Source organism: Pezoporus occidentalis, unplaced genomic scaffold (assembly GCF_034315485.1).
Source record: "Pezoporus occidentalis ecotype Australia unplaced genomic scaffold, CSIRO_AGI_Poc_V1 ctg108, whole genome shotgun sequence".
Lineage (NCBI taxonomy): Eukaryota > Metazoa > Chordata > Aves > Psittaciformes > Psittacidae > Pezoporus > Pezoporus occidentalis.
The window spans coordinates 1862701-1873538 of record NW_026912865.1 but is presented as its reverse complement, the minus strand read 5'-3'; the positions used below and the strand labels follow the sequence as shown (position 1 = coordinate 1873538).

Below are 10838 nucleotides of genomic sequence, written 5' to 3'. Positions count from 1 at the left end.
TGACTGAATTTGGGGTGTATAAATAGGCTGCTATAAAAGGAAAACTGACTGGGTCTTAAAAAGCTACTTCATAACCCTACTATCATGTGAAAGAAAGCACTGTGTCAGAATGTTGCTTACTTCTTCCAGAGGTCCTGCAGGATCTCCTGAATCAATTGTCATGACTTTTGGCTCATGGGTATACTGTGCCCTGCACCTTGTTTTGGTAATATGGGAACTATAGCAGTTGTTTGCAGTTCATTGCAGTTGTTTCCCCTCTTCATGCTGAGTCTTCAAATACTTTTTCTGGGTGTTGATCTCGGATAAAAAAAAATTCAATAGACTGGAGCAGATCACCCGCATATTTAATGACATCTGTATCCTCTGACTCTGGAAATAGCATGCACACGTCTGGAGCTCATATGCAACAGAGGGTGCAACATGGAAGCTCCCCATCTTTTTTTAGACATCAGGAGAAACTTAAAGAGGTGAGTTCCAGCTGCTGAAACTTCTGTCTTCCTCTCCTGCTTTTAATAGGCCCTTGATTTAAACCCTCACCCCAGCATGTTCACAGAGGAGAGGTGGTGATAATTCAGTTTGCTTTTGTCAAACTGGTACCCAGAAGTACAACTCCTCTGTCCTCCCTTTAGACATTACTTCCTAATTTGACTTCATAAAAACTCATAGGGCCATTTATGAGCTGCTTAACTCAGCTACCGAAGAGCTAAAAGCAACTAGTGTGTGAAAGAAGATATTAATTGTATGTCTCTTTCCCAGCTTTAACCTTTGTCATCTCACTCATTTTAGCCCTGTTATAGATGCCCACACATAAGGGTAGCAAAAGGAAGGTGTGAGAAGGTTTGAAAAGCTCTGTGTGAAAGTGGACAAATTGCTTTTCCCTGTGTACACTCAGGTGGCCTTGGTTGTCAGCTGAAATCCTCCCAAGAGTGTGAATATTGCCTCAACTCAGGTTTTGCTTTGTTGGCTCAAGGAAACTTCCACTGTTACGTCCAGCATGCCAAGGCCTTGTTCTCAGCTCTGTTATATTGCGCAGTATTTGGCACATGATTGAACTTTGCCTCAGTTCTACAGTGAAAATGGGAGTAACAAATCCAAAATCAGAGTAAGGTTGTGAATTCAGTGAGTATCAATTGCTTTGAGATCGTCATATAAGTGCTGAACAGCCGTGCCGTTCTTTGTATACTGACCTGATTTAAAAAAAACCTGAAAGGCAAAGAAAATACCAGTACCTCTCTGAGATAAATTTTCTGGCCCTTCACAAGGCAGCTTTGAAAAGCCTGGATTAACCACACTGGTGTTGAAAATGCATGAATGATTATTTCCTAGTTCCTCAGTTTTTACAGTGTCCTTGCTGTTAGAAGTCCACTGGTGTTGGGAGAAGGGGAAGGAGGAGAAACAAACCCACAGGTACCCAGGTTTGGGGTTTTGAGTGCAGGGCAGCTCTGTGACAGCTACCTCAGGTGGCACAATGGCTGTTGGAAGCTGCCCTCACCAGCTCCTGGGCTCCATGGCCTGTGTGCTACGTCTTCCCATGAAAGGGTAGCACCATATATGACCTAACCCCAGCTACAACACCGAAACCCTGTGGTCATGAACAGCTCGTAAATCAGAAAATTTCACGTTTGTAGGCCTAAATTAACACAAATTAAGCTGAGGGAGATGTGCATTTGCAGTGTTTGTTGTAATCACCAGGAGTTTCTGGCACACACGGAAAGTGGCTCTGCTCTTCCAAAGCAGTGTAAGTTTCCATGTAGTATTGTGCCTTCTGCAGAACAAGCTATCTGAAATATGAATCCATCAAGAACTACTTCTGTAAATTAAAGAAGACTTTTTGGATCCACTGTAACAGCACAAAACCTGTCAATGTCAAGCTGTAAGAATGATGGATTAACTTTGCAAACAGGAAACATTGCAAATATTTTTGCTTGAGATTTTGTTTTCAAAAAATCATCAAATGCCTCATGTGGGCAGCCTGGCTGTCAAAAGTGATTAGTTTTCCATGTGTCCTTTATCCCAGTAAGCAGTACTGGAAGGGGCTAATGTCCCATGCTTGGGGAAACCTGACAGTGAAGCAAGCCTTAAAAATCCAAATCTCTCTTTCCTGGGTTTCTCTTCTCTCTTTTCAGCCATCTTTCTTCTCCCTGCTGCTAGTACCAGGACCAGCCTGTGGTGCAGCAGGAGGCACTCAGAGAAGCCCTGCCTGAGCATGGCTGCAGCCTGAATGTTTTTTCTGGTACTTGAAGACAATTATAGTGAATGTAGCTGGTAACTTCAGCTGAATGACTTCTGGGGGTCAATGCTAAGTGGGATAATGATGGAAACATTTTAAAGGGCTGTTTTGCAGTCTTAGGAATTCTGGACTCCAGAGAAATGAGCAGAACCAGCTCCATCTCCTCTCTGGGCTCTCACAACAGACCCGGACTGTGGCTTCCCCCTGCCGTCAGTAAAGCAGGAGCTTGGCATGCACAATGCCACCGTTTCTTGCTAGGCTTTTAACACGTGGCCTCTGAAAAGCCGCCCTTGGGCTGTTACAAACCGTCTTGCAGTAGAGGGCCTTGCACCCATAGAAATACAAGTGCAAAAGGAGGCAGTGCTGTTTGGCCAACAAATGCACGTTTAATGTTCTTTCTGTACCTCCACTCATTCATTATTTGAGAGGAGGTTAATGTGGCACAGTGTTTTGGGGAGATGGAACATCATGCTTAAATATGTATATTTATTTATTTTTATTTTTTTAATTCCTGCAACTCAGTGCAGCTTACATCATTTGAAAAGATGACATGTTTGTGTGGCCCTAGGGGTGAGTCTTTTCCAATGGGAACAAGGTAGCTTTATGCTTGAAGGCTTGGAGCTGATCACTTACAGAGTTCCTTGTACCTTGTAGGAGCCCCGTATTTGAACACATGCTGCAGTCACTCCCCACTTGTCTCTTTCAGGAATACCAACAGAGTTCCCTATTAGTTGCAAGTCTTTTCTGCTAAGCATTTTGCATTGCTCCCGTTTTCTCAGCTGCATGACCTGCATGACATCCCAGCTCTTCCTGCAGCTGTGGTACTTCTTTAGCTGTAGACCCTATCTCAGGGGTTTTTGGATTCATGCCTCTTGGGAAGCTCCTTTCCTTCCTCTTAATAGGACAGAAAGAAGAGGAAAGCAGTTTTCATTCTTCATCACAGGGTACATGAAAGTCCTCCTGGGTTCTTCATGATCAGTCCCTTTCTGTGTGAAAATGGCTGTGAGGGCTCACTTTTCCATCTCCAGCCCCAAGCCCCACCAAAAGCCCCCAGGGCAAATGCAGGAGAGGTGAGGCTCTGCCTCTGCTCAGCTGTGCTTCGCCAGGTTTGCCGGAGCATGGAAGGCAGCCAGCCGAAACTGTCACCCTGGGCTGGAAATAGCAAGGATGGGGAAAGTCGGCAGGAGATTTCACACCAAAATCTGAAGCAGAATATTTCACCAGAGGTGCCAGCAGCTGCAACAGAGATCAGGCCCCAATTGTCTGCAGCATTGTGTGAGCGTGGGTATTGTGTAAATAGCCACCCACGAAATGAGACTCTGCTTAAGAGTCTGGTGTGTACATGGACAAAGGCAGAAGAAAGGAAATACTATTTCCTATCTTCCTGATGGGGCATTGAATTTTGTGTTGTTATTGTGATTGTGTAAATGAGGTAACTGCACACACATGGTCTGCTATAGGGTTGGTGGGTGCACTTTTCATAGTCAGTATATTCAGGAACTTACAGTTGTGAGCATGAAAATACACATATAGCTGTTAAATAGCCTCTATTTGAAAAATGACATTAAGAAGATAAATAGTACACAGTTTACTGGAGAGGGGGGCGGGGAACATCACTGCTGGCTTCCTGGCAAAACATTTAAGATACTAGAATACAGGCACCAAGCTGCCACACAGATAAATGCTGCAAGGGCACTGGTGTAATGCAAAAAAAATTTGGGTGGAGCTGCCTGCTTCCAACTGCTTGAACAACGAAACAAGGGAGAAATTAACAATTTTAGTAGTAAGTTACATGGAAAGCTAACAAAACACAAGGCTTTGTGTCCTAAAATGAAACTAAGCATGATGTTACAAAGGCACTTGCCAACTAACTAGGGCTGGATGCTGAGGAGCAGTATTCTGTGCTAGAGATAATAGATGCCTGCATGTTTTGCTTCAGTCCTGTATAAGATCTGCAAGCTTAGAATGTGCACAAACTGGTACATTTTCATGGTAATTTTGAAAGCATTTTGAATAGTAAGTACATTTCAGTTAGGAAATGTGACAATTAGAGAAAATGATAACCTGAACTAGTAGGTTCAAGAGATCTTTTACTACTATGTATGTGTCCTAGGGCCATCCCTCTGAAGTCTGCACAGGAGCATCTCGGGCATTCTCACTGGTTCTTTCTCACTTGGGCGTGTTAGAAAGACTGGACCAATGACTAGTCACTTTCAGAGCTCCATTCCTGCTGGCAATATAACCCAGAAGTTCATAGCAAAAAAGTCCAAAACAGAGCCAGGCAATGAGTGGGTCACAGCGAGCATTCAAGGATTTTATAGTCAAAACTACCACACATGTAAGTACAACATGTGGTGTTGCAATACTATGAGTCTGTAATTCTAATGCACTTACTGGAATTAGCAAGGATCTCCACTGCATGGTTAACATCTATGCTTCAGAGGCTGACTATTTCAGTGTCATCAAGGTGTCAGCCAAAAATTCTGAAGCTGCACTAAGATTTGCTGTGGAAGAGAAGACTCCAAAATATGTACAGCTTTTGGCCCCCTTTCAGGAAGGGGCTGATTGTGGAATACAGTACATGTCAGGCTTTTTTATGTTTTAATGACTCATATTCTGGACCTTATTCCTGTTTGTCTTTCAACACCAAACACAAATTGCTGTTTAGCTCAAACTGCTGTTTTGGTAATAGAAGTAGACATCAGTTTTATCTATGGATTTTACAGCTATACATATTTCAGAGTGAAGTTCCCTGTTTAGGCTACTGCTGACATTTAGCTGTGGCAGTGTTATACCAGCTTTTAGTGCTACCTCTGCCACATTACTTGTGCATTCACAGTTGTGGGATATAGCTGGTGTCCTGTATCAGATATAGCTACTTTTTTTTGTTCATGCAGGCTGCAAATGCAGCACCTTCTCCTCCCTGAGAGGAAAAAGCTCCTGCTTTCAGACCACCTCCTCCTGCCACCACACTGTCCTGGTGCTTATCTTTTCAGCTTTTCCTTCCCTCTGGTGTGATCCTGCATCCTGGCCCATCCCTGGCTGCTACAAGCTCTGCTGTGTCCCACCTCTTTGCTGGGCTGTTCCCTGACCCCAGCTCCCCAGACTCTTGCTTACTGCTTCCTGGTGAGTGCCGGCTTTGAGGGGGAACCTCAGCTCATGCCTCACAGAGGGGTTTAGCCTGTATTCTGCTCTGTGCCTCATCTCGGATGCTGGTGTGTGTCTGTTGTGAAGTACACTGTGCTGCTGCCCTGGAACCAGTGCCTCAGAGGCACACATGGGAATGAGAGACCTGTTAGCTCAGGTGCCAGAAGTCTGGCACCACCAAATGAGGTTGCTACAGGCCATAATCCCTTTCCGTCAGGTAACTGAGTGAGCTGAAGCATTTCTGTACAGCACGAAGTCTGCATAATTTAAGCATCTTCCCTTAACAAGAGCCGTGGTGACCTATCAGATGGTGCTGAGAACAGAAATTGTTAAAGTAAAGGGGAGTGTTCTGGTTTGGGTGCCTGCTGGTTTAACTCCATGTGTGTAAGACTTCAGTGAATTTCCTTCAGTTCTTATCGGAGTATGTGGCTCTCCACCTTCAACTCGAAGCAGCAGGAGTTCAGAAGATGGATCTTTAAACTGATTTGTGCACAGACACTCAGATCCTGAGCTACAGCCAAAGGTGTGGGTTGAGGGAGAAAGTACAAAACCAGCTTTAGGCTACCTTTGAATTCTTCCACATCTGTATTATTTTGCTTTCTCTGATTAAATAAATAAGATTTTAACTTGCAGAATAGCCAAATGTGAGTTGGCTATCAGTTATCCCAGGGTCTCTACTACCAGCTAATGTCTAGAAGGCTGAAAGCACCTCTTAAGGCTACTGTTTTCTTCCTTCCCAACTTCATAAGGCTTTCCTGCAGGTAAGAGGAACCTTAAAATGGCTTGTTCTGTTATTTAGTTCTGAGGGGGCTTTGCTCACGAGAACAGGACAACTGAGCACAGGATGATTGATTTTACTTACATAGATAACAAGGTGGCTTCTGTGAAATTTTCCGGTCCCTTTCAAACTGATCCTGTTTTTGCAGTCAACATGGTTTAACCCCAACTGGCAACTAAGTACCATGCAGCCACTCTCTCACTTGTCCCCCTGTGGGATGGGGAGAACTGGGAAAAACTAAATCCCATTGGTTGAGATAAGAAAGTCTAATTGTCAAAAATAAAGCACAATATAATACTACTAGTAGTAATAATAATGAAAAGGGAAATGAGATAAAACTAAAAGGAGAAAAAACCCAACCAAACAACAAAAAAACCCCAACAACAAGCAGCAGTGATGCACAATACACTTGCTCACCACCAACCGATACCCAGTGCAACCCAAGCAGCAACTGGTCCCTCCCATCCAGCTCTCCCTAGTTAATATGCCGGGCATGACGTACTGTGGTATGGAATACTCCTTTAGCTAGTTTGGGTCAGGTGTCCTGTCTCTGCTTCCTCCTGGCTTCTTGTACCCCTCCACACTGGCAGAGCATGAGACTGAAAAGTCCTTGATCAGGGTAAATGCTGCTGAGCAACAGCTAAAACATTGATGTGTTGTCAGCATTGTTCTCAGATTGAAGCCAAAGCACAGCATTGCACCAGCTACTGGGGAGAAAATTAGCTCTGTCCCAGCTGAAACCGGGATGGCAGTACATACAATCCAACGTTCCTTTTCCTCTGAGCTGCTGTGGTCTGCCCTTCTTGGTTTTGCCTTTGGTTTTGTTTGGTGTTTTTTTCTGGTCAACTCTTTTGCCCAGACTTTCTATTCAGGACAGTTCATATCCACCTGAAAGATTCTGGTAACAGAAGGATGTTCTTACTACTCATTGGTTGGAGTTGATATTCATGCTCTAAATTAACAGAAGTTAGTGGCAGCGCCCACATTTCATTGTAACTGTACATACGGTTTAGCTCTTACAAATAACAAATTAGTTTTTATTTAGTAGCTAGAAAGCGGTTATTTTACTGAGACTTAGAAGCAGACCATTCAGCCCAGAGTTACTGGCCTTTCAGTATTGTGGATTTATGGTTTCTTTATTGTCTTGTAACTACAGTGTTACAGTATCCAGACTTGGGATTATTCCCTTGTCCTTCCTGCAAGTGGCTGCAGGGGCATGGAGGTAGTGGAGAAGACACACCCCTGGTCAGAAACAACTTCCCCTGGTCCTCATGCAGGCCTTAATGGTGGTGAAGGACCCTGGCAGAGAGGAGAGTGGACAAGCATCCTGTATGTGTAGGTAGGTGATGCCCATGCACACAGCCTAGATTAACTGGCAGAGCTATTTTAGCTTCCAAGCAAGTACTTCCAGCCCATGGAAATGGGCTCACCTCACTGTTGTGGTCACAGCACAAGAGAAACAGGACACAAACTTCTTAGCATCTCCAGAGCAGCCTGGTGGTCGTATGGTAGGGAAAATAGCAATATACTGTTCAGTGCCCCAGAGAGAGGAGGTAAAGCCTACAAACCCCAATGGTGACCTGAGCCTAGGGATGAGCCCTCATTAGCTCTGCAGCCTAGCTGAGCCCCTTCCATTGCTCACAGCCCTGAGGAGCCTAACCCTCTGCTGCTTCAGACATTGGGTTTGCTAAGTCGGAACAACTTCCCATAGCTTCCCACTTGCCTTCTCGTACGACCCAGCCAGTTTTCTCTCCCCTGCCTCGCAGAACTGTTCCACCTCTCCCAGTCATGTTCCCCCTTTTACTCTTCCTACAGTGTTTTCAGAAATGCACAAGGGCTGTCCCATTACCCTACCCCTCAGTAAGGGAAGATGGAGTACGGAGGTCAGCAGCCTTAGATCTGTTTCTGCCCAAACGGGTTCACCTGGATGCTGTTTCCCAGCCAGCATGCCTGTGAGGTGGGAGAAGGGAAAGGTGAGAAGGAAAAGCAGGAGAAATCAGGAGCAGCAAGGCTTGTTCTGAAAGAATTAGATAAAACTGCTCGAGGCAAGGAGGCTGGTGTGGGCTGTTGTTTTTGTGTCTGTCCCCAGGAGCTGGGTGATACACGGCTCGTGGGACAGCCTTCCCTTCCTCCTCTGGGTGTTTCCCGTTCCCAGGCCAGTTTTAAGGCACTAAACATCCAACACAGAAGTGGATTAGGGTGAAGAGGGGGTAAGGACCTGATTGGCAGGAGGAGGGCTCTGCCGTTGGAGGTCTGGCAGCACTGAATGTGGACACAACATAGGACAGCAGCCAGCACTCACCCTTTTGTGGGAAACAGCCTCTTTTCAAGTTCTGTTCTTTCACTGCTGTGTTCACTGGTCTTTACCTGTTACCTGTGTTTTCCATTAAACCTTGATCTTTCCAGGCTGGCTAACAAGAAGGCTCTTTCCCATCTCCCCTGTGCTCAGACCCTGGTACCTGAAGGAGCTCTCCCTGCAAAGCCTAGGCTCAGCCTAACACTTTTATCCAACCCTAAAGCCAGTATTTTTTCAGAAGCCATATTTATGACCGCAGATGAATTAGATACAGATTGCTTAATTTGCATAGGTGCCAGACACAGAGATGCACAAAACTTGGCAGGTATGCCTAGACACAAGGCGGGTGCATGTTGCAAGAAGGAAGAGGCAGGGCCCATGTTTGTGTTGCTGTGGGGACTGCTGCTGACAGGGCAAAAGGGGTTTACTGGAACCCGAAAGCTTCAGATCAAAGCTATGAAAGGGCGTTTAATTCCATTCTGCTCTCTGCCTGTGCTGCACTAGCACTCTGTTATGCTTTCCTTTAAGCAAAAACTTCCACTGTGGTCAAATCATTATGCATATGGAGGAGCTGCCAGCATAAGGCAGCTACAGGAGGTTTTGGCAAATCAGCTGAGTTTGAGACCCTGTGGTTGGACACTGTCAGGTTTAGCAGTGATGGCTACACATGGCTCGTGTCCCATCTCCACCTCCCTGCCGTAGCCTCTGCACCAGTGGTGGCCAAAGCAGGGCCTTGCTGCTTCAATCTGCACAGGCCCTGGGCTAGGCTCAGTGGCAAAACAACTCTCACCAGCATCTACTCTTGTTTCCAAGCTGCTGGGGCAGACAACACTGGGAGAGGGTTACAGCAGACACGGGGGAGGTAAAGCGTTAAAGACTGCTGCTGTTCAGTCCAACGGAGCCCATCTATCAGAGCCCTTAACACGGGTTCACACCCAAGATGCAAGTTTCTGTTACAAACTAAGTAGCTTTAGTTCTATGCTATTCAGTAGAGACTGCTTATAGGGAACCGAAAGCTTGGACAGGAACCCTCAGCCAAATAGCTATGCAGTTTAATGCATTAACACTACCAACTTGCTACTCTTCCCACCAGAGCAGAACAGGTTGGATACCACACCTCACCCCTTTCGCAGCCTTAATACAGTGATAAAGGTGGCCTGGTGCTAAGAGACCAAGCTGTAAGTGAGGATGTCCTTCAGAAATGCTTGAATCCTGCTCTACTAGCTGGCAAAGAGACAGTAACTTTTCATGCCTATGACTTTCTTAAACCTTTTTTGACAAAGGCGACATTCAGAGGGGGAGATCCATCAGAGCTCTGCAGCCCCTTTACTCCTGAGCAGGAGGATCTACTAGGGTTTAAAATGTCTTAAATCGTTTGCACTGTCTTTGTGTCTTTATCTTCCTCTTGAGTTTTCTAAGTGGAAGCATGGCAGAAATTCACTAAAAAGCCAATGGAAATTTTGCCTGTAGGCAAAAGGCCAACTACAAGTAATTACTGTGAAGTCACCTGCTAAAGAGTTACATCCCTTTTGTTTTCATCATTTCTCTTTGATAAACAGAAAGCACACTGGAAATTCTGCTGTCTGAGGAGGACAGCAGACTGGGGATGTGGTTATCGGCCTCCACTTACTACACTCTCAACACCCTCTCAGAGGCTGAGTGGGATGGCTAGAAAATAGGGAGGATGGGGTTTCCGAATTCTGAACCATGACAGTTTTCCCCCAATAGTCTTATCTGTGGTAATTAAAATATCCCAGCCTAGTAATTATACTGTAGCTGGTCTCAGGCTCTGTGGGCTTCTTAAATTTCAGGATTAACCAGAATAATCAAATTAATTTTTTTTTTTTATTTTAATTAACAGTTCTACTACACTGATACTCAATTGGAGGCCAAGCTGAGCAACAGCATTTTAGGAGTCATTCTGTTATTTCCACTCCTGTTTTCAGTCCTTCCCTGGGGAGCTATAATTCTCACACTTTTTGTAGAACCTTGTAACAGAGTCAGGCACAGGCTGCATACTAGACGCAGATAATGTGTGTGAAGATATTCCAGCAATTTGATCTCTGCTGTTTCAACCTGCCTTAGCATGGAAATAGATTCAGAGATCCCTCCCAGCCTTATTTCTTCCAGTCTTCATAATATCTATGGAACATGATCAAAAAGAGGTGGGTACCTCTTGTTTCCAAAGATTTTTTTCCAACTGGTAAAAATATTAACTACATATATAGTAAAACAAAAGCAAGAACAACCCAAAAACCAAAACAACAAAAGAAAACAGCAACAAAAAAAAACAATTGAAGCCAAACACCAAAACCAAACACCAAAACAACCCACAGGAAACCTTAGTAGGCTTCCAGAACCTCAAATATATAACTCATGAGCTCTGC

General features: G+C 44.9%; 1 long non-coding RNA gene across 1 annotated transcript; it reads left to right on the top strand.

Moving 5' to 3' along the window:
- The first annotated feature begins 3525 nt into the window (after positions 1-3525).
- LOC134166035 (uncharacterized) lies at positions 3526-10726 on the top strand. Its single transcript, XR_009965738.1, has 2 exons — positions 3526-9313; positions 10437-10726. It is a non-coding gene; the product is annotated as an uncharacterized LOC134166035 (long non-coding RNA).
- Positions 10727-10838: the final 112 nt, after the last annotated feature.